Source organism: Ochotona curzoniae, unplaced genomic scaffold, assembly GCF_017591425.1.
Source record: "Ochotona curzoniae isolate NIBS_2020 unplaced genomic scaffold, NIBS_Ocur_1.0 scaffold_4763, whole genome shotgun sequence".
NCBI lineage: Eukaryota > Metazoa > Chordata > Mammalia > Lagomorpha > Ochotonidae > Ochotona > Ochotona curzoniae.
The window spans coordinates 8,270,274-8,295,376 of NW_024467123.1; the positions used below are offsets into that span (position 1 = coordinate 8,270,274).

The following is a 25,103-nucleotide window of genomic DNA, read 5'->3' on the forward strand; positions in this document are numbered from 1 at the left end:
TTCCAAATTAATCCTGCTGAGTTGAGACTTAGAATGCGTTTCATTTGTGGAGATTTGTCTTTCTTCTGCTTTAGGGGTTCCAGTGATTTCTCAACTTATTTGAGACTTGTATGTTTCTTCTTTGAATATATCCTTCATCTTTTTATCCCAACTGCATTCTTACCAGCACTTGAGGGCACTGATGTGGGCAGTGACTGTTCCCCAAGTAACTGCTCTTTGTCAACACTTGGACTGTGAAAATACATGCAGGCAAAATTGGATTCTCTCTTGCTTTTCATTGTCTTGGGTATAGAATTTACCTGTCTCCTCCCTAAAAATTTAATAGTCTGACCCTATTCTTTCTTTGGAGCAGCTATTTTTTTTTCATTTGTTTTTAAAGATTGAATGGGACACTACTAAAGTGGAAGTTTGAAATTAGAGGTCATTTATGTTTTACACAGATTTGAGACATGTGCTAATGTTGTTGTTTCATGTGTTTTGTTTCCAAAGGTTACAGATAAAAAGGAAATCAGAAACTGTACTTTCTAAAGAATTTGCTTATTTTTTTAGACACAACTATTATCACAGTAAGAGAGAAGGGAAACTTTTATTGTCTATTTAAGCTGCAAGAAGTTATTCTTTTAACTCCCTCACTAACTAAACTGTCTTCAAACTCCCAGGAATGTAGTATATAGAGAGGGAATGTTGTATTGAGATTAAAAAAAAAAGAGGTACTGGGCCCTGGTGCAGTGGCCTACCGGTTAAATTCCTTGCTTTGACCATGCCAGGAACCCATATGGGCACCAGTTTTAATCCCGGCAGCTTCCATCCAGCTCCCTGCTTGTGGCTTGGGAAAGCAGTCGAGGACGGCCCAAAGCTTTGGGACCCTGCACCTGCGTGGGAGACCCGGAAGAGGCTCCTGGCTCCTGGCTTCGGATCGGCATAGCATGGGCCGTTGCGGTCACTTGGGGAGTGAATCATCAGACGGAAGACCTTCCTCTCTGTATATCTGCCTTTCCAATAAAAATAATATCCTAAGCATTTGCCTATGACACCAGCGCCTCATATGGGTGCTGGTTGTATCCTGGCTGCTGTTGTTCCGATCCAGCTCCCTGCTTATGGCCTGAGAAAGCAGCAGAGGATTACCCAAGACCTTGGACTCAACATGTGATTCCTGGAAGAAGTTCCTGGTTCCTGCCTTTGGACCTGCGGGGGATCATTTAAGGAGTGAACCAGCAGAATAACGACCTCTCTTACCTCCTCCCTGCAATTCTGCAATTCCAATAGAAACAAATAAATTATATATATATACACACAAAACCATAACCCAAAATTAAGTATTTGGTTGATTTTTAAAAAATTTACAGGTATAAACACCATAAAATTAACATGGTATAAAGATGAAAAAGGAGAAAATGCATTTTCTATAACTTTGTATATACTTTCAACTTTTCAACTTGTGAAATAATATTTGCATTTAAGTTATTACAGGATTTCTAATTAGTATAATTACATGATTTAGTTTAAGAACACACATATTGACCAGTAGGCTCGCAAAAACACATTTTATGTACTAAAATAATGAGGAAATGCATCTTCAATTGGATTTTTTATGGAATGTCTCACCAAACGTACTCTGCTAGATTTGTTTCTTGTAGGGTGTTTGTTTTGTATTTGTATATTGTATATGGCTTTTAAAAATTTGAAAGTTAAATTCAATTTTAAAAACAGTCACACACACACACACACACACACACACACACACACACACACACGATAGTATAATGATTTTCCTGAAAACTCCCAGGGCAGTTTTGGACTTTTCCTGGAATTAACCACTCATTAAGCTTTTCTAATGGGTAATAACTCCAGAGAAGCAGCTATGTATATTCCTATCACATTATTCACTTACACTTAATTCTAGAATAAGCCCCAAATAAAACAATGGAAATATATAGACAATGTTTAATTCTTGCATGATTTCATGATATCAAGGTAGAGGAATTTAACTTACCTTAATGTAGGCAAATTATACATATTTTTCTCTAATTAACTTTTGTTAAAATGGCATTCCTCTCTTACACATTAATCTCCTGACTCAAATGGAAATAAATAACCTAAGTTGAAGATGGGAGAGAAATGACTGAGATGAATGTCTGCACTAAAATATGAATATGTTTTCTAGCTAAAAAAGAAAAAGCAACAAACTTTAAGCTCTTCCTAGCAATTAAAACTAGTCTATTGCTTATTATTTAAAATATAAGAATCTAGCTCATACCTTTTACTGTGATCCTGCCTTTATTCATAGGATAAGAACCTCACTGAAAAAAATGACCTTAGCTATAATTTGTCATAGTCCATTTCTGTTTCTATAAGAGAATACCAAATTCCAGATAATTTGCAAAGAGAGGAAGCTTATTTGGCACATAGGTTTGAAAGCTAGTGTAGCCAAACACATGGTGATTTTTCCTGGTGATGCTGTTATCTCATGATGGAAAGCAGAAAATCAAACAAGTTGATGTGAAAATAAAAATAACAGCAATGAAGCATGAAGGGGAGACAGATAATCCACGCTGCTGGTATCTATCCTCTCCCTGAATGTCATCATTAATCCATTCATGAGGGATCACCTTGGAAGCTTCACCTGTCCACACTACCACACTGGGGCTCCCATTTTGGGTGCACATCTCAAACACTACACTGTTCGTTTCCATGAGCTTCATCCTGTCACTTTACAGGTACCCCTGTCAGAGCTGTAGAATGGACATCCTCACACCTTAAACTTGGGCTAACCATGTAGCTTTCTCTAATTGATACAATGTGGTAGAATGGAGGCTGTATCTGTTCACAGCCTAGGACACAAAGAACCTGGTATATTTCCACTGTTTCTTGCATGAGTCCAATAGAGGAGTTGTCTAGGACTGACTACTGGAGGATGAAAGACCACAGAACAAGGGGTCAGCAGCCTTTGTGCTCCCAGCTGAAGCTACAAGCTTCCAAGAGTGCTGAGCCCAAACTGTAAAAGCCAAGCCACACTGGACCCACAGTTAAACACACATTAACGGGAGAACCACCGCAGCACAAACCCAACATCAGTAGTACAGCCAAGGAGACCCACGATTGGTGAGCAAAAATTAAATGTTTATTGATGAATGAAACATCATTTTCAATGAGCATTAGTATGGCCATAAGTAACTGATACAAAAGATTGCTGCAGAGAATTTGAAAAGTTATGAAATGGGGCTGGAGCAGTGGCTCAACTGGCTTGTCCTCTACCTGCAAGTGCCCAGATACCATATGGGCTCCAGTTTGTGTCCCAACTGTTCTGTTTTTCATCCAGCTCCTTGCTTGTGGCCTGGGAAAGCAGGGGACAATGGCCAAAAGCCTTTCGACCCTACACCATTGTGGGAGACCCAGAAAAGTCTCCTTACTTTGGATCAGCTTAGCTCCAGCCTTTGTGACCACTCGGGGAGTGAACCAGTGGATGGAAAACCATTCTGTCTCTCTTTCTCTCTGTAATTCTACCCTTCCAATAAAAATAAACAACTCTTTCAAAGAAAACAAATATTATGAGACACAAACACTAAAACAAAGCTAATCAAAATTGTAATACAAGTGTGAGTCCTTGTCATTCCACTTTATGATCTTATCTTGAGAGACATGGTCAGAGTCCCACAAACATCTCAGGCAGTTGCCAAACAGTTTCACAAGTCTGCATTTATTACCCAAGTCCCATAGATGTGCCTCAGAAATAAAAGAATGGAAAAAGAAGCTTGCAGCTGACACAAGAAATGAGCATTGCGGAAGATTACACAGATGTTTTTGTAATTCTTGAATAGGAGTTCCTAGTACATGATGGATAACTCTTCTTTGACAATTATCCCTAGTCCTGACTACAATTACCATGCAGGTGTAATTTTAGTCACTCCTATGCCAGCAATTGAAGCATCAGGTGATTTCTGCAGATAGAAGCTGAAAAGACTTGAACTTGGTTGGAGAAGTCACAATTTCAATATTTATAATCAGTTTTGATTATTTCAGCAGCATGAAACACTCAATTTCAATCTTCAGTTACTAAATTTTCTTCTTAAGGTTCGCCACCTGAGCAATCAAGGTGGAGATCCTTAAAAATATTTTTTTCACAACTTGAAAATGCATTCTTGCTTTGGCTTATGGCAATGGGAATATATTAGAAATGCAATTTGGCAGTTTGGCATCTTTTTTTTTGTTGTTGTTTTGAAATTGTGTTTTATTTCGACCTAACTAGAAAGATCCAGTAATTTTAAGCAGAAGCAAACTCCTCCTTACTTAGCATCAGCACAAGAGCAGAATGCTTCTGGTTTGATTAGAAGCGATGCTAAATGTTTATGAAAATGAAGACAATTTCTTATTTGTAGAACTTAAAAGTCTGAAAGCACATGAACACATTTCCAGCAAAACAAGTTTACTTTTGCCTGTTTATGCTAATATGGAAATACTAGAATATACTCAGGTAACATAATGAAATCAAGTAAGGAATCCAGATTAAACTGGTCTTCTTGAGTTAGCCACAGCACACACTGGAAATTTTGAGAAAGGAGAACACATTAACAAAAAGAATGCTGTCAAGCCCAGATGCAAGTTTAGTGTTTAAAGGGATTTCTATACACCTTTTTCTCATTAATATAACAGATGTCATTTCTGTCTGCTTGTGAAGAGCAAAAGATAGGAACCTGAAGATTTCAGAGGGGTGTCATTTTAGAAATACACTGCCTGGAATTTATTCTCATTTTTCGTATTTTAGGAGGAAAGAGGGAAAAGGGCAGAGGTGGTGATATGGTTGCATTATTTAAAGAAAAGATGAACTCAAAGTGCAGTAGGTGTTTCCAATACCCAAGGAGATCCCTGCTCTTGTCTTCCGGTACAACGTGTTGCCAGAAGTGCAAACACTTACATAGATGATCTTGTGCCAAGTAGGTAATCACGGCTGTCACAGGTGTTTCCCTAGAAACACCATGAGGACCACATGTGAGATTAAACCAGCATTAACTATGCTTGTATAATTTTATTGTACACGAGAACACTTGTGAGGCTGCTAGTGGTTAAGAAGAAGGGAAAATATGACAAGGAGAAAACAGAGTCGGGTAGCTTTTATCAGGAAAGGTAATTGTAAACAAGGAATCATAAGAAACATATTCCTTTATCTCCTCCACATGAAAATGATATAAAGAATTTACGTGACACACTGGACAAACAGAGCTGAGGAACCCAGCTGCTGCAGGACGCCTTCCCCACAGTGTAGACTCCAGTGTGCCCTGCCCAAGGTGCAGGTGCACAAGTGACAGGCTGCTGCCCTGCCAAGGACTTCCAGTTCCCACCCAAGTCATACTGAAACACTCCTGTGCCCTATAGCTTTATTGAAATAAATCATTTCATTTTTGAAATATAAAGCATTTAAAAAGATACATCAAAATGCTTCAGTAACCATTTACCCAACTAAACTGTCATCTATTTAAATGATATATATGTATATATATATATATGTTGCCAACTAATAAATCTTTATTTCACTCACACTAGAGCAGTCAATCTTCTGTTCTTGTGTATTTTCCTTGCCAAGTAAGTCAAAGGAAAAAAAAATCTCAAAATGATTAGCAAAGAAAAATGGAGGAATTAACACCCTTTTAATTTGTTTTAAATATTTTTAAGGTCTAATAAACTTAAAGTTTATAATTTCTAGTAATAAAACATTATCTGGATGAATGCCCTAACAAACCACTGTCAATTGCTTCAGTTGCATTTGGTGCAGAGGGCTGGGACCATCGTCTCAGCACTCCAGTTCTCGGCGAGGAGGTGGCAGGTACACTGGTTTTTATTATTGATGCATCCATTAGGTGACTAGGCTGCTTATCCTTCAGAAGGGCTTTGTTAGAAGAGCATTATGCTTGACCTCCAAATTTGGCTGACAATTTACTGATGAGATTCATAACCTTGGGTTTGTTCTGATATTTTGACGTATTTGCTGGGTTCTGGGCCACATCTTGGAAAGCCACCATAACTTCTGGATCCCACATGGCTGCAAGATCCTCAGGGTCACTAAGAATTTCACTGAGTCTGGGCATGCCTGCCATTCAGGCATCCCTCCTCTCCCAGGAAAGCCACCTGGAAAAGAGCCATACTGAGCTCCTGATTGTCTTTTGGCTTCTTCCTCCCTCTGGGCTCTCTTGTGCTCTTCTCAAGCCTTCTTCACTTTTCCGTTCTTTCTTTGATCTCTCGCTCTTCACGTTTTCGCTCATACTTCCTCTGATGTTCTGCAATTTTCTGGGCCCTCGGTTGAACTTCTTTCAGCATCACATTAGGATCTTCCTCATAATCCAGTTTACAAGCAAGGGCCAGATCATGGGCTGCTTCTACCCAATGGCCCAGAAGTCTGTGTGCTTTCCGGCTCCACTTGTAAGGCTGAGACGCGTCAGGGTTGATCTCAATGGCTCTGTCACAGTCTCAGATGGCAGCATTTGGCTTCTGCAATTTGACGAAGACACTTGCTCTCTTGGCATTCAGGACGGTGAAGTGAGGATTTCAGCCTGATGGCATGCGTGAATAGATCAATAGCTTTCTGCAGTTCCCCATCATTCAGGGCTTCGATGGCAGCCCTTTCTTCTCATTTACCTGATCCATCATGTCCTCGGTTATCTCTGCATTTTCATCTCCCATTTGCTGAGGGACATCAGTGTCCGGCTCAATCACACCTCTGTTGTCGACTTCTAGATCATTCTCCTCACTTGACGCCTCGTCTGCTTGGATGTTTTCCTCCCTCTTCTACATATCTGTTTTTTTTTTCCCCCTTGATATTTTCCTCTGCTTTAGCTTTATGAGTTTGCTGCCCACGCTCTCCACCCACTCCCTGAGGAAGTGCATTTCCTCCATGTGCAGCACGTTCGGATCCTGCTTGCACAAATGCATGGAGGCCCGGAGCTGGTTCACTTTCCAGGAAACTATGGCTGGCAGGTGGAGGGCAGCAGGCAGCGACTAGAGTACCGACTCCAGGCTTGGGCACTGGTTCAATGTGACCGTGGACAAGAGGGGAGCCTGGCATCTTGCGGTCCTGCTACTTGACGTGAGGGATTTAAAGTGTCTTTTGGCATCAGAACACAGGCACACTGCAAGTGACAATGACACAGACAGGAGTAGGAAGGCGCCATGGTGATGGTTACGTGACCTTGCAATGTCTCCCAGGCAGTTTCTGTAGGCGAATCTAGGTGAGGTCATACTTCTATCTTCTGTTATCACACAACAGAACAGAGAAATCAATTCATTTTATCCATACAAAATGGTCTGATAATATCATGGACCTATGAAGCATCAGTTTTGAAATGATGTAAGTAAGGTTAAAACTCTGTTTTTCTGCTGTTCGGTTTTAAGATCATAGGGCACGGTGTTGAGTACTCCAGGGTATCAGCTTTTCTGAAAATGGATTTTATATCCTTACCTCAATATTTCAAATATGCTTCTTTCTCTCTGTCTCTCTCCGTTTCTGCCTAGACCTTGGCTGAGTTTATCTTCAGTCAATTACTTCTGTCTATTTCAAATATCCCAAATCCTGTCTGTGTCGTTAAGGGGTAGTTTGATTTGCTTCCGACCCAGATCATTTTTCATCATGGCATGTATCAATCTCTACCTAACTTGAAGACCTTGCTCAAACGTTATTGATTGGTCTCAGTCTTGAATCTCACATGCATGCAGTCCAGCTGAACATTTAACTATTGATATTGGCGAATATATTACTCATGCTGACCATATTTCTTATTTCACTCCAAATGTTTCATTTGCAATAGATCTTCACTCTTAAAATATTTTCAAAATTTGAGAACTTCCCCGTGATTCTATTAAAACATGTCACAGTGTTGGTAATGGAACAGAATAAAATACCTGTTTCTTCTTATCTATCAGTGAATTGAGTTAACATTTTCTCAGAAGTTCCCATGTTCCTTTAAATCAGAACCCTTTTTGAGGCTCTGTGTTGATCATGACTTCAGTAATAACATGTACTCTTATAGAATGGTACTTTAAAAACAGATACACACTTAGAGGAAAACAGTGAATTATGACACAGGTACATACGATGCGTTAGAAGTCACCCTGGCTTCTTCAGAGTGCCCTGATTTCTGGGTACTGGGAAAGCCCTCAGGATTATATGCTGAACACTGCATTCTGGGTCCAGCAGGCAGCAATCCCTAAGGATGTAACAAGACATCTACCCACTGTGTGGCTCCTCTGGGGGTAGTTACTCATTGGATGTTAGGTGAATTTTGTGCATCCTTGTAAAGTGAGATAGGCAAAGGCACATTTGTTTATTTTTATAAACTTATTGGAATTAATATATTCTAGGGCCAAGGCACGATGGCTCAATGGCTAAATCTTCACCTTGCAAGTGCTGAAATCCCATATGGTTACAGGTTCTAATCCCAGCAGCCCTGTTTCCTATCCAGCTCCTGCTTGTGGCCTGGGAAAGCAATAGAGGATGGCCCAAAGCCTTGGGACCCTGCACCTGCATGTGAGAGAAGAAGCTCCTGGCTCCTGGCTTTGGATTGGCTCAGCTCTGGCCTTTGCAGCCTTTTGGGGAGTGATTCATTGAATGGAAGATCTTTCCATTTCTCCTCTCTGTATATCTGCCTTTCCAATAAAAATTAATAAATCTTTAAAAAAGAATTAACATATTCTAAAATGTTCAAAGTAGTCTGAATTTCCACTTTCATGTAGTTCATAAATAAAGGGTGTACCATTCATGCAATGATGATCACATTTTCATGCCAGGTGCGATGAAATCATAATGTCTGGTCAATTTGCCACACTGTTTCATTTCCACTAGGATTCCTGAACAGTTTTCACTGTTTATGGTACTTCTTGTTATAATGAGTGATTCTGTGGCTTCTGGAGGTACATTTGTTTCTTTCATCCATGTTTTCCCATTTTTCTATACTATCAGAAAGCCCTCAGTTTAAGATAATAATCACTGATGCAAATAACATTTGCCTTAAGCAAAACTTAATTTGGTTTATCATAAGAAAGCAAAAGCTAACCTTCCATTAAGATGAAGTGATTTCTCTTGAACTAAACATGATTATTCAATGAAATATAACATATTTGCATAACAGATGCTTGAATTATGAATAAATGTCACAACTGAGATAAAAGCATAGCTTGATTAGGTATTCATGCATGTGAATATATAATAATATTCATATACCAAAATGTATAAATTATAAACATATATAAATACAAATAGAAACTATAAATTTAGCAATTGTACACACTATATTATTCTTGTCAAGCTTTCTACTGAATGTACTGGGAAAACAAAACCAAGCCTACTACTTGGTTTGTTTGCCCTGGATGTAAAGCCACATATTGTAGGGACCCTGGTAACATGTGAGAGACCCAGATTTGGCCTGACCCAGCCATGGCCTTTGGGGGTGTTGTAGGGAGTGAGTCATAAGATTCATTCTCTTAGTTTGTCTTTGTCTTTCACTCCCTTCTACTCACACACCTCTACCCCTCCCCAACACACACACATCTGAAGATTTCAATTTGTAATAATCCCCTTTTGATGCAGTTGTTGAAATTTACTTCAAAATATTGAGTGTGCCAAATGGAATTCTAGAGAAATATTTCTAGTATAGGAAAATCTGTGTATTCCAGAAACTGATTCTTAGTGCAAATCTCCAAGTACTAAGTACCAGGTCTGTGTACCGTATTTGTACTTGTACCATGTACAAATGATAGGGTCTTAGACAACTTGATTAAGGCCTTAAAGCCTTGCTTCTCTTAAATAAGTATCTACCGTTATACATAAAAGACATAAAGCATTTATTTTTAGATAATATACTTTGAATGACAAATCACTTTTCAGATTTTACACATGAAGTATCCGAATGTCAGAGCTGGACGAAGGACTATTTTCAGCCAACAAGATTTTTCTACAGCCTGCTAACTTGTCCATTTTAATTCAATTTGTGCCAGCCACCAGTCCAACACACACACACACACACACACACACACACACACACACAGAATCCTTTATCATCAGGTGAAAACAAATACTTCACTTTTGATGGAATCGCGTTTCTCTTGAAATAGCATCTAACCCAATTGCAAAGATGCTTGTAAATGTTAAATGGATGTATAGTAAATGGCAATAAGCACCCTGTAAATGGTGTTGGTCTATGAACTATATACAGTAAATATTAACTTTCCCTCCTTTCTTTATGATTCCTCCTGATTATTTCATGAGACTAAAGGGGCGCTTATCTGAATTCACCTAATACAAGGATAAACTGAAGGAGACACGGTAAGATCAATTCTGGACCAAAATCTGCTCCTTAACCAAGATGCTTCTTTCAAATGCCTATTCTCATTTAACTATGTTATTTCCAAGTTGAGCTTCAAATGTATGCTCCTGCAACCTCAATACAAATTGTTTCCTGTTTGTTTTGATTTGGTTTCCTCTTTCTGGTGGCCCACTGCCAAGGAGGCAGGTGTCAGGTAAGGAGGTTCATGTAGGGCAGACTTGCTCATCTCTTCTGAGTCAATCACGCCTGCTCCCAATGCCTCAGTTTCTTCCACAAGAAAACCTGATGTTATGCTAATTTCTTGGTTGAAATACATTGCAATTATGTAACTAGTGAGACAATTTTAGCAAATCCTTGCAGGTGTGTTTAGCCAATTGAACTTCCCCATCATGTAATTAAAATGGATGAGATGTGAGATTAGGACAAGTGCTTTCTCTTGAAGAGACTACAACCAGCTCATGATAAAAACAACCAAGCAGCCTGTATTTATGGCGAAGATTCACAAATGGCTTCTGTTTGCTATTCCCCAGTCTCAGCTCCCCATCACACTTGGACTCATACCCACCCACTTTGTGCTCACTTTAAATGAAATCTTGTTTGTGGTTGTGTTGTTTTCATCGACGCATCCCTAGTAAGGTCTATCTTACTCTTACTTCTTGGTCACCAGTTTTAGTTTATATACAGTCATTGTCTGGCATAGGGGGAAAAAGTTAAGAGGTTATTGGGTCCAAATGCTTAATTATTGTTCATTGGCTTTTTTCCCCCTTCTTAAAAAAGTCCTTGACTTGTTTAATGATGGAAATGGTTTACTTCAATTTCCAAATGAAATGCTTTAAAAGGACCATATGACAAATGAGGGCTTGTGTTTTGCATTCTCACCAACATTCTCTATCACCTTCGTCTCAAGGACCCTGCTATTTGCTCATGAATCCAGAAGCTATACTGTCTTTCTTCAGCTTTTACCCTTGGGAAGTTAAAGCTTTTGTCTGAGATTACTTGTGTCATTGTTCCTTCAGAGTGCTTTTTTTTAAAAAAAAAAAAAAAAGATTTTATTTATTTATTGGAAAGTCAGATATACAGAGAGGAGGAGAGACAGAGAGCAAGATCTTCCATCTGATGATTCACTCCCCAAGTGAATGCAATAATGGCCATTGCTGTGCCAATCCAAAGCCAGGATCCAGGTACTTCTTCAGGGTATCCCACACGAGTGCAGGGTCCCAAAGCATTGGGCTCTCCTTGACTGCTTTCCCAGGCCACAAGCAGGGAGTGGCATGGGAAGTGGAGCAGCAAGACACGAAGTGGTGCTGATATGGAACACTGGTGGATGCAAGGCAAGGATTTGCTGTAGGCTATTACGTTGGCGCATATTTATATATCTTTAAGCAATTTCGTACAAAATATTGTTTCATAGATCTCTCTTGCATTGTTCTAAATTTTTTCTTGATTGTTCTGTTTGAGGGTTTATAATTACTTTCTTTACTGTTTCAAATTTCTGATTAATTTCTTAAAAAATAAAACAAAAATCATGCCATCTCCTTGCATTTTCATTTAAGGTGTTTGAATTTTTCTGTTGATCCTTTTGCCTTAGGATGGATCTTTCCCAGTTCTTTTTTCTTATATCCAGTGTTTCCTATAAGCACTAGATGAAGACGACTTGTGAAAATAAAAGTTAGCAGATGATGACAGGAATTTCTTCTGTCTGCAGACTGCAGCTCCCCCTAAAGCACAAGGCCGGCTCCGCCCAGACTTTACGCACATGTCCCAGCATCCTGGGCATCGTTTCTCTTGCTGTTTCCTCCTCTGTCACAGATGAAAGCAGCTGTACTTCTGCTGGTCTCCTACAGATGGAACACAACCCCTGGGGGTTTGTGTGATCACAGCCCTCGGATGAATTTGAAATAACTGTATCTTTGTGCAATATCCAGTCGTTCTGGTGCTGAGTCTCGGAGTGTTGTGCTTGGCTATGTGCTTTCGGTGATTTTATGTAATTCTGACAGAATGTAGGTATTCGTACAAGGCAGTGTGTTTTTATACAACACTTTAAAAACCACTTAAATTTAGTCTGCAATACGTTTTTAATAAATAGAATGTTGGTACCTGCACACTGGTTCAGTTGTCATGTGGGATGCTTGCATCTGTATCAGAGTGTCTGGATTTCAGTCCCAGTTCCATTCTTGATTCTAGCTTTCTTCTAGTACATGACCTGGAGGCAGCAAGTGGTTGGGTTCTGTTACCTGCCTGGGCACCTGAAATGAGTTCCGAGTATTGGGCATCAGTCTAGCCTAGCCCAGTCATGCCTGTTAGGGGGATTTTGTGAATTTAACTGTTGGTTGTGCGATCTGTCTCCCTGCCTTCCAAAGAAGTAAATTAGTTACCTAATTAATTAAGTTTTAAAAGAAACATTTGTTTTGAAAAAAAAAGAAAAATCTACAAAAGTACAAATACATCATAATTATAACAAGAAATATATGGAAGTTATTATAGGAAAAGATAAAAAATATTCTATTAAAATTCTGCAGAACCACAGAGTGGCAATATGATTCATTGCATCATAACAAACACACTTAAATATTATGGAAAAGCCCAAAATATATCAAGGTAATATTGAAACATCTGACTATTTCAGTTTTTTTTAAATATGTACTTTGAAAATTACCGTGGACAACTTTAGAGTGATATAAAAAAAAACTACCAACAAATAAAACAAATGATGAAAGATTTATAAACTGCATTTAGAATTACTAATCAGCAGAGGAAAATACAACAGGAATTACTAACAAAGCATATAACAGGCAATTTGCGAAAATAAATAAAAATGGCAAATGGACAGAACCATAAATATTCAAACTCACTAGCAATCAAAAAAACACAATTTTAGCATGAATGCAAACCAATTTTTTGCCTATTGAATTTGAAAAGAATTTTAAAAATCTAATTCACTAGGTGGAAGGTGAGGAGAAAATGAACACTTTCAATCACTGCTGACAAGCATGCTAATTACTAGAAACTTACTTTAGTACAGTTTAGAAATATTTATCAGAAGCTTTGAAAATGTTCATGCCACTTTATGTAGGGAAATTCATCCCAAGGGACCAAGCAGAAATATGTGCAATGATGTGATAAAATGGTAAATAGTCTATGATACACACACACACTAAATGAAAATACCAAGTGACTATCGGGAAAGAGAGACATTAAATGATTTGGTCTCAGACATAGAACTCTAAAGAAATGTTATTTTTAAAAATATGCATGGATATGAGCTAACACAAAGCAACAACACATGGGTCAATAATAATGATTCAAGAATTCATGAACATTCCAGTTATCCAATTTTGTGCATGACAATTTAAAAACAGCAATGTTTTGCAGTATGTTGCCAAGAAAGTGAAAATCTGCATGTGAAAACAAATAAATCTTAGAAAAAATAACAAAAGAATTCCATTTTTAACTCCACAGATTTGGAAAGTAAACACTACTTAAAGCAATGAGTATTAAATAGCAAATAGTTAATAATTACAAGCTATTCAAACATGAGTGAACATTACATAGGCATACATTTACATACATTCACGTGTGTATACATATATGCATATATGAGTTTTAAAGAATGATTTATCTATTTTTAATGAAAAATCAGATATACAGAGAGAATGAAAGACAAAGATCTTCATCTACTGGTTTACTCATCAAGTGGCTGCAACAGTCAGAGCTAAGCAGTTCAGAAGCCAGGAGCTCAATCTACAATAGCACAGCATGGAAACAACCCAGATGCTCATCAAAAAGAGGAACAGATAAAGAAACTGTGGTATATCTACTCCGTGGAATACTACTCAGTCATTAAAAATAATGAAATGTTACCATTTGCAACCAAATGGTCTCAACTTGAGACCATTACGCTCAATGAAATAAGTCAATCCTCAAAGGACAAATATCACATGTTCACTCTGATATAAGGCAACCTTGATGCAAAATGTAAGATCAATAGCATTTTCTGCACTATTTTTGTTGCATCTCACATGCTTTGATATTTTTATTTTTATTTTCATTTCTTCAAAATAGCTTTTTTTTCTCTTATTAAATTCTTCACTGGCTCATAGGTCATACAGTAGTATCATTTTCTCCAAGGAGTCTTCGATTTTCTTTTTCATTCCTTCATTGACATTTTGGTCATTCAGTATCAAGTTAATGAACTTCATGGCATGGTAAAATTTATAAACTTTCTTCTTCTTGTTGTTGATTTTGTTTTAAGGCTTTTCATTTAAGGGAATGTATGGTAACTACATAATAGAGACTATCATATTCAGATGCAAAGATGCAATGCAGTATGCATCTCTACTGCCAAATTAAAGATGGGATACCAATGAAACTGCTAAATATATTTTGAAAATAGGATGCTGGACTATCTGGCATTGTGTCTACGAGCTATGTCCGAACACACTTAAAGAGCAGAATGATGGACTTAAGACTGCTTAAGAAGGACTATACTATTGTAGTAATATAGGGGAAATCAGTTATGGGAGAGGGGGGACATTTTGAGGATGAAGTAAGGAAAATCTGAAAAACTACAGAAATGTATCATAGAATAAAAGATAAAAAATTAAGAAAAATAAGCTATAAAATATATAAATATAAGTTCAGTATAAGTCACATAGGACGGCATTTTTTATGACTGTGGTATTCAAGAACTTTTTAAGAAGACTTCCTCATGGCATGGAAAGTCAATATTTCTGTTCTATATGAATGAGTACAATCAAAATCTGTGACAAACTGCAGTTGATGTCTAAAAGGATTGTTTAATCTTATGAGATATCAATCCTAGAGAACCAGATATAGGATAAACTGCCTGATGTATCAGAGATTCACAATGAATAAGAAAAACAATCTTACTATTCAGAAAATTTCAAAGATAGTGGCACAGTATGTTAAGCCATTGCTTGCCATGCCAGTATCCAATCGCTGAGTGCTGGTTTGAGTCCTGCTAATCTGATTGCAATTCAGCTTCCTTCTATCTTGCCTTGGAAGAGAGTAGAAAAATACTCAAATATTCGGGTCCCTGCACCAATGCAGAAGACCACCACAGAGTTCTTGTTTCCTGGTTTCAGCCTGGCTCAGCCCTGACTAAAGACAAAAAAAAAAAAAAAAAAGAAGAAGAAGACTTTACATCCGAACTGAGAGCAGCAGCCTTTGTTGAAACACCTGATAGTTAAACTTGAGAAGTCTGAGTAATACACTGTGATCCCATGATCAAGAAGAAGCAAAGATTCCCATCCCAATCCCTTTAGGCTAGAACATTACTTTAATAAAATTTAACATGTGCTTATTATATCTGAGAAATTGGTTAATTCATTAACTTAAAAAATATGAACTAAATGCCTGTAAGATCCAGTTCAGAACAGTCTAAGAACTGAAGGAAATCAAAGGGACTACCCAGCATCTGTGCATGGTGACCCTGGATTCCTTGGCAACACAGGCATGTGCACGCGATTTACAATGCAGTAAGACTACCAGAAGGCATCCTGCAAGATGAGCTATACACATGGGAGGGGATTAAGATAGACCATATATTTTTTTTCCCTATAAGCTTGAAGACAGACTCCTGGTCCCTGGGGCTTGCTGTGGTTTTATTAAGTGTCTCACAGAAAAAAAAAAAAAGGACGATCTGATTCATGCTCCATTATTATTTATAAAATGAGTAAGTACATGCATGTCCCTTAGTGAAAATATCAGAGCACATTTCTGCTTCTTCCGAATTTCATAAGAATTTCTGCTCAAGTTACTTTACTGACAACACAGAGAACTGCCCATGTTCCCTGTTTTCAACCAACGACGTGTGTCTACAGAACATAAGTAAATATTTTCACTATTATCCCAATTGGTGAAAATTCTAAACTTGACTAAGAATTTATTGTTGTCATTCAGTTCAGCAGTAGATTCAAAGGCATTTCAAAATGCTCAGGGTCAAGGATGGCTTTGGAAGCTAGGTATTGAGACATAAGCTAAACACAATCTCTATTTACAGTGCTGTGTATGCAAATTCTTACCAAGTAAACATCCCAAAAATTACTCATGAGAACCCAATTAAATTGGCTATGATGTGAAGGACAACTCACAGAAATTATGGTATTTGAGGTGAATGTTAAAAAATAGAGCAGAAAGCTCACGATATGGACAATTGGGAAAAGACAGAGTTAGTACAAACAATACATTCAGAGAATAAAGCCAAGGAAAGTCAGAGATGTTACCCAGGATAGCTGTGACTTTCCTTCTTTTTGTCCCTGTGGGACAGACTTAGGGTGAGTCTGCAAAGACTGGGCGCTGGTGATAGAAACCAGAGTTGCAATGTTACTCAGTGAGCAATACGGAGTGATTAGCAGTCTCAAGTTTGTTTGTTTGTTTGTTTTTTGTTTTTTTGGGTGTTTTTCCCGTCTATTTTCTTACCATAGCTGTTACTTCCTGACTCATTAAGTTTTCACTTTGTGTGAAAGCATGATTCAAAACTGAATATAACTGAATAAAACTGAGAGAGGATGAATCAACTAGATTCTTTGCAACTATGCGGTATCCCTTGGATTTGGCTTATAGATACAATTCATTCTAGAACACTGCTTTCAGGTTCATATTCCGGGGTGAGAAGTTACACATGCTCGAGCATGGTGTTTGCTGAGTCAGGAATATAACAAAACTATCAATATCCTTCTCAACCTGACAAAATCCATATCTACCCATTTGTGTTCAGCGGCAGACATTAAAATTCTCTGTGGAGAATGGAAATTTGTTGCACACATACATGGCAGAGTAAATTGAATAAAAAAAGAGCAATGTGAGGCTGCAGGCACAAGATAAATGGTGTATAAATCCAGATAGTAAATTAAATATTTTACTGGGCAATGATGAAGAGTTAAACATTTGCTCTCTTTTGATGTATGAGAAATTGATTAGCTAAATTTTAAATTTACATGGGAAGTGACTGACTCATTTTGCATAATTCCTGAAAAGGTGTTTAAAATAAATGACAAAAGCCTTAACTCCAAAAATAATTTCTTGCCTGTATATTTCACACATAAGCTGTGAGTGAGCCAGAATTATGGAAAATCAGTAGAAGATTTTACATGCTCTAACTGTAGTAAGAATGATTTGCTTTTTTTTTTTCATGACTCCAATTCTGCTAACATGTTATTGGCAATATGGCCATGAAATATCTTGTTATTTCACAGGTAAGATGAGGCGCCTAGAGGGACGTGCAGAACTTCTCTCGATAAGTGTCTATGAGAACTCTGTGAGTGCAATGCTGACACTGCAGTTGCTTCCATGGAACAATGAGCCTGAAGACTCTGACAGGGTGGATATACAGAGAACTGTATCAGTCTATTTCCTGTTTGCTATAGAACACATCCAAAACTAGTCAGAAGAGTTGCTACAGAACCCCCAAACTGTGTCTGCTGACCTGAAATACAGAAAACCAGTTATTGACACTGGTTGGGAGAAAATAGTAATTTATTTCCAATGCACAGGGTAAGGAGCAAGGCAACCAATGCTTAATTCTAGCATTTCTGGAGGCACTACTGATCCTAGCAGTGGGTGACCTGCTCTTGTGTCAGCTTTCATTGATCAATAGGGCATGTGGCATTTCTTTGATAGGTCACTGGAAGAAGTCAGAGCTTTCCTCTGAGATGTCAAAGGCAGACTCAGATCTGCCTGAATCTATAGATTTGCTGCTCACTACTTTGCTTGATCAGAGCCTGCGACTTTCTGCAATGCTCTCAGATTAGGAGCTGTCACTGAGATGTTGCTTATGGAAGTACTTGGACTCTGTGTGATTCAAGGTCTTGGCTCTGACTTAACTCTTGTGTCAACCCTGTAATTTACAAGTGGAACTGCAAGTTGAAAGATCCCAAGGGCTGATGAAGTCTCCATTCAAGACATTTGGGTAGGGACACAGCTTCAGGTTGCTTTAGTAAATCATCTGAATACGTTTTAAATACTTTTTAAACACATGTAGTACACAGTTTTCACATCTGAAAGCTCCAAATCGGTTATCTCCATCTGTGTGCCCTGCAATAAACACCTCCTGGGAGCCAAGAAGATGACAGCCATGAATAAATGATCCATCAAACGGAGATAATGGAAACCAGAGAGACTCTAGGCCCATCCCTTTTACAACAATCAACTAACCAGAGTCCCATGAGAACTACATTAATCTTGTCCACAGGTGTTAGCATGAAAGACCTCATTGCCTCCCACTCAGTGCCACTTCTTCAAGGCTCCAACACTCTTTTACATCATCACATTGAGGACCAAACCTATAGGAAACAATCAAACTACAGAAAGAACCAAGGACAGCCCTGCTTTTCCAGCAACCAGTGAAAAAGAGTTTCGATACAGAGGATAATTGGCTTCCTTCCATGCCAGCACCATGAACTCATTCATTTGACTCTTGTTTTCACAATATTTTTCAATAAGGTGAATTTTTAAAAGTAGAGGAGATAAATCTAGGGACAAGATGTACTGCTAGAAAAGAAGGGTTCCAGACATTTAAAAAATGTTACAAATTCAGGATTTTACTAAGTGCTAATTTACTACATTATGTAGCGCAAAATGAAATCATATAGATGGAAAATTTAAAGCAGTTCCCTACAGATCTGCACTTCCAGGAACAAATAACAGAGAAACAAATTGGAAGCAGCAGGGGCTGGGTAATCAAGGGAAAGCTTTGGGCAGTGAATCAAGGGTAACTTGAATAACTTCAACAGTTCCTGACAGTGCCACATCAACAGTGAAGCTATTATCCTGGCACCTATACCAGTTATTCTTATAACACAAACAAATAAACAAATAGATAAACCTTAACAGTTACTTATCCAAAGGCAGGAAGAAGAGAGGACAGAAGAAAAAGAAAACTGAGCTCCCTATGCTCGGGCTTGCTGGACAAAGTGCTGCACAACCCATTTGGACACGAACCTCTTTATCTTCTTCATAGCTCCCTGGAATGACCAAACCTAAGCTGAGTCAGAGGGTGCGTGCCTGGCCTGGCTGTTCAGATGGCAATTGGAAAGATTCTCTGTGCAAGTCTTGGCTCTGTGTATAACATATGCTTCCTGTTGACACACACCCCTGAAGGCAGAACGTAGTGACTCCAAGCAATTGCATCCCTGGCACCCAAATGGAAGACCTAGATTACTTTCTGAGCTCCTGCTTTGGCCCAACCCAACTTCTCTCTTTGTGGACACTGGGAAGTGAGTCCATGGTTGGGAACAATCTCTTTGTTACTCATTCTCTCAAAATAGATAAAGATGATAAATGACAGACATATGGTGTCATGGCATGCTAATCCTCCACCTACAACTCTGGTATCCCAGATAGCCATCAATTCATGTCCAGCTGCTCTACTTATGATGCAGTTCCCTGTCTGTGGCCAGAAAATCCGTGAAGGACAGCTCGGGTCCTTGGTGCCCTGCACCCATGTGGGAGACACAAAGGAAGCTCCTGGGTCCTGGCTTTGGATCAGCTCAGCTTCTGGCTGTTGCAGTAATTTGGTGAGTAAACCAATGGATAAAGATTGATCTCTCTCTCTCTCTCGTTCTCTCTGTAATTTTGCCTTTTAAATAAAAAAATCTTTTTTTAAAAAAAAAAACCTGCAGTTTTTAAATGTTTTTCATTCACTACTTACAAATTTTATTTGTCAACCAAATACAAGCACCAACATATCCATAATACAGTAAAAGAATGAAAGATAAACATCTTAAAAATAAACATCTTAAAAGATTTTAGAATATTCCTGATATCACTGATAAAACAAACTATCTTCATTTTATTAAGTTTAGTATGTTGATATTTATAAGACAGAAATGATGAATCAGCTTAAAAATCCTAGGCATGCAGAGTGTAAGTAAAAGTTTAAAATTGTAAGAATTACAAATAAAAAGAAACTAAAGCCATGTTTGGGGAAGAAGACTTGTTGCTCATTTTCTCACATCTTTGCTTCGTTCAGGCGTTAACTGCGTGATCGCCCTCTTGTCTTCATGAACCTGCTGCTGTGTTTGTTCTCATCACTTCAACATCTGGAATATTTACTTATTTATTTGCTACTGTCTGTTTTCCCAAGAAGAAGGGAAGGCCATTCTGTCTTTGTTCATTGTCCTATCCCTCCACTGTCAGAGCAATCCATCACACACTGCAGCCTCTAAAGCATTATCTTCAGATTAAAGGAATGAGGACTAATGAGAGAGCGCCTCTGGACACAGAGGTATTCCCAGCTAAAACCATTGATCACGCAGGCGAAGAGGATAGCCTCTCCTTTCTAGAATGAAATACCAGATTTTTTTTTACAAGTCTATGTCAGGGTAGGCTAGATTGCAAATAAATTCCATCTCATCTACTCCATTTCATTAGGGATTGTATTTGCATGTTCTGTTATGTGGGCCCTTTACCTGAAAGACACATTAAGTTTTTAGTGCATAAAGTCCTGAGTTTTCTATCTCTAGTACATCTAGTTTGGCTTTGAGAATCTTCACTATAGTCTTTACTCTAAATGCACACCACAATCCCTTATGAATATATGACAAAATTACAAAGGGCCAGGTCTTCCCTAGACCCACGGAAATTTCATTTATACAGTAGGAGCTAGCTATTTGTCATTTCTAGGAGATTCTCTGAAGACCTCAAGACAACATTAACGTTAGAATACCTTGCTTTATTACTTTTTCTTTCCCTTCAAAACAGTTCATTTTCCCCCTTTTCTGTTTTGCTTACACATGATGGCATTAGTTGTCTAGCATGATTCCTATAAGGCAATAGAGATAAGACAAGGTCTATAATCAGGACATTACTATGGTTCTCAAGGCATCTATTCTGTACAAGGATGCAGTTTAAACCATCTCTGACATTCCTATCTAGAGTCATCAGAGTCATCCTGTATTCTCAAGTCTGTCTACAGGGAAGTGGCAACTAAGGTCCTATTTACATCGGGCAAAGTGCCCAATCATCCTTTGCTTTTGTATCCCAGAGGGGCCAAGAGGGAACCGTAGAGGAAACCAAGTCACCCAGACAAATGAACAGTTAGTGGAGTGGCAAGCCTTGTCCCCGTAGGGGACAACGTAGAGCAACATGCTCGACTTCACCAACATCCATAAGGTTATCATAAGCAATCACAATTTCCCACTTTCTCCAGAGAATCCTAGCATGCCCTCTTGAAAATGGCAAACATACAGAATCTCCTTCATTCCTTGTCTTTGGTAACAGAACGTGGCAGTGGGGAGACAGCAGTCCTAGAGCCCCTGATAGCCAATTTCTCATGAGGAGGAGATAGGATAGGCAGCATATCTAGGTATTCCCAAAATGTTCTAGATAAGCCACTCAACTTACAAATTAAATTCCCATTAAGTCACCCCATTATTTTAGCTGTGGGCACTATATCCTGGTACATGTGCTACATGCTTTATACATTTGTTTCAGAGAGAGGGACTTTCCAAAAAGGGAATCCAATAAAGCTTCTTGAATCATCTAGGACTCCTCCTAAAATGCAGGATTTAGAGCATGAGATTCAGGCGAACGAGCATCTAGAGGGATGAAGGATAAGAATTGTCAATGTTTTGGGATTCTAATGCACATTTTCCTGACCTCCACTGAACCAAGGAAACAGTTAACTCAGGTGTCAAAGTATAAAAGCTTAAGCACAAAGATGGTCAAATGTCCCTAAAAACAATGTATACCACATAATTATTGACAAGACTGATCATATACCTCATGAAACCTGGTACAAAAAGCACACACGTGACCACTTGTTAAAAATGATTACAAATTTGAAGGCAATAAAAACAGTGCATTCAGAGCCTGGCATGATAGCCTAGTGGTTAAAGTCCTCACCTTGAATGTGCCAGGATCCCATAGGAGCACCAGCTCTAATTTCGGCGGCCCCACTTCCCATCCAGCTCCCTGCTTGTGGCCTGGGAAAGCAGTCAAGGAGAGCCCAAAGCCCTGGGATCCTGTACCTGCATGGGAGACCCAGAAGAAGCACCTGGCTCCTGGCTTCGGATTGGCTCAGCTCCAACCATTGGGGCTGCTTGGAGAGTGAACCATTGGACAGATCTTTCTCTCTGTGTCTCTCCTCATCTCTGCATATCTGATTTTCCAATAAAAATGATAATTAAATCTTAAAAAAAAAACCAACAGTGCATTCATCTAGATGTTGGGCCCTTCATTGTGGAGGGTGGCATCAGAGCAGTGATGTACACCTCTGAAATGGCTCTAATTGCCGCAGGAAGCATCTCGTCTTGCCATGTAGATCAGTTCTGTGAATTGTCTGCTTCAAATCCACAGCTACAAGTTTTTCTATTTGCCGTCTCAGGAGCTGACACATAGGGTAGCAGCTGGCCCTAGTAATACGGCATCCCCCATGGGTTGTGGCTCACATCCCAGGCAGACCACTTCCGATCCAGCTTCCTGTCCAGCCATCTGGGAGCACTGGATGGAAGAGCTTCCTCAATCCCTCTCTCTCTTTCTCTATCATTACTTTAAAAATAAGTTAGGTAAATAAGTAAGTTTTTTTTTTAAAGAAAAAGTATATGCTGGGATCTTCCATTCTTTAATCATTTCATACACTATTTAATTATTTAGTTACAGATTTAAAGATTATTTTATTAGGTATGCATTCAGAATTGTACCTTGTGTTCTGACCCTGTTGTCATTATGACATCTTTCTTTTTACCTTATGTAATATTTTCTGCATTTCACTTTGGCCAATATTTTTCATAACATGTTTTCTTATAATTTATTACCTTGTTTTTAGCAATTTAATGTCCTTTTATTTAAACTGTATCTCTTTCAGACTTCATATATATGGATACAAACACAATATATTTATATATGTAGTCTGACAGTACTCATTATTAACTAAAATATATAGTCTGAGAGCATTAAATATAGTCATCAACAAAATTAGGCTTAAGATATAATAGCTTATCATTTGATTTATATTTATCTTGCAAGTTCTTTTTTTTTCCCTAACATTTAATCGATCAAGTAAGCCTAATTGTTCCCATTTCTCCTCTCCTGGATTGCTAATTTGCTAATTCTTATTGCTTAGAACTCACAGCCCAATACACGCCCCCCCCCCCACACACACACTTAGGGGTCACTTTTTTTTCTTTCCTCTTTTGCCCAGGACTCTTCCATACATTATGGGCAGCTCAGTTGTGGATATCAGATTCCCTGTATAGATTATATGTCATATGTTCTTCGTATGACCCACCGGCCCCGATTTCTGATGCACTGCCTTGAATGCAGAAAGCCCAACAACTGAGCATCTGATGCCAGTTAAAACGACTCCTTTACACATCCTGAAAAAGCAGCCAGATGCAAACTTGGGGGTAGCATCATTACCATGTGATGACCTTATTAGATTTAGGGACCAATCACCATGGAAACAAACCCAGAAGGATAGTATAAGGAAAACCTCTGAGTTTATTTTTCCACACTGTTTGTTTTTCCTAAATTGGTAGATCCTCGCTGTGTAATTCTTTGTGGAGACCACAGCCATGATCCCCCATGTAACATGGAATATTGACAACAAAGAGTAATGGGAAGTGTGTAAGAGTTTAGATATGTTGTGGAAATATAATAGGGTAAGTCCATAAACTTTGAAATCTGAGGATTCTTTTCCTACTGTTCTTTCACACTTCTTCCCATTGTTCCATAAGTTATAAGGCTTTTTCTGACAAAGTCGTCTCCTTCTTGGCCTTATATTACTTTAGATTAACAACCAATAATACAGAAATATTGCAGAGTGCTACTTTGTTCTGTTATTTTTCCAGCCACCACGGAGAACATGCTTCAGGATGCACAGCACGAGATACATGATGTAAGCGCAGTTCTACCATGTATCAGAAAATAACACAACCATGTAAAGCTTAAAATTTCTAACTTTTTGGCCCAGTGTGATAGCCTAGTGGCTAAAGTCTTCATCTTGCATTTGCTGGAATTCCATGTGGGCACTGGTTCTAATCCCGGCAGACCCACTTCCCATCCAGTCTCTCCTCCCCTCTGTATATCTGACTTTCCGATAAAAATAAATAAGTTTTTTTTTAAACTTCTAAGGTTTTTACATTAGTCCCATATTCGACCATATTCAAGTTGTGAATTATCTTTCTCTTAAGGTATACAAATGCATAATAAGAAGCAAGGGAATAGATTTTAGAATCCCATGCTGTTTGTTTTACAGCTAATGAATTTTATTGAATAAATCACAATTTTCAGTTGATGGGCCTTGAAATATGCACTATTCTGTGTGTGTATGTGCGTCTCTGTGTATCTGACTGCACATAATGCATATAAAAATGACACTGAAGACGGAGCATGAAGAAAGAGGGCTTTGCATGGGAATCATGTAGCTGAACGTGTGGAAGTCACTTGTGTGCACAAATGACACCAAAGTGTCATTAGAAGCTGGAATTAACTATTTAAGTAATGAGAGTTCCTTGTCTAGATCCTGAATATGTATTTATGGAAACTGAAAACAGAGAAAGACGAGCAATTATCAGCACTTTGATGGCTTTAATGATGAAAACAGATGTTCACATTTAAGGCATCAAACCAGAGTGGTTATCTTGAACTGTTCCTGTGACTGGTATTATGACGCTCTTATTCATAGGAGAGAATATTGTAATGCAGATGATTGTGATTGTCTGAAAATATCCCCATGGCTGACAATACCTTCTTTTTCCATTTTTTTTTTTTACTCTGTTATTCGATGGTTGAATGGGGACTACATTTAACCAGCACAATTATGTCCTCTTTTGC

General features: G+C 38.5%; 1 pseudogene; it reads right to left on the bottom strand.

The window, feature by feature from the left end:
- Positions 1-5,459: 5,459 nt before the first annotated feature.
- LOC121149808 overlaps positions 5,460-25,103 on the bottom strand; it is an 86,129-nt pseudogene continuing 66,485 nt past the window's right edge.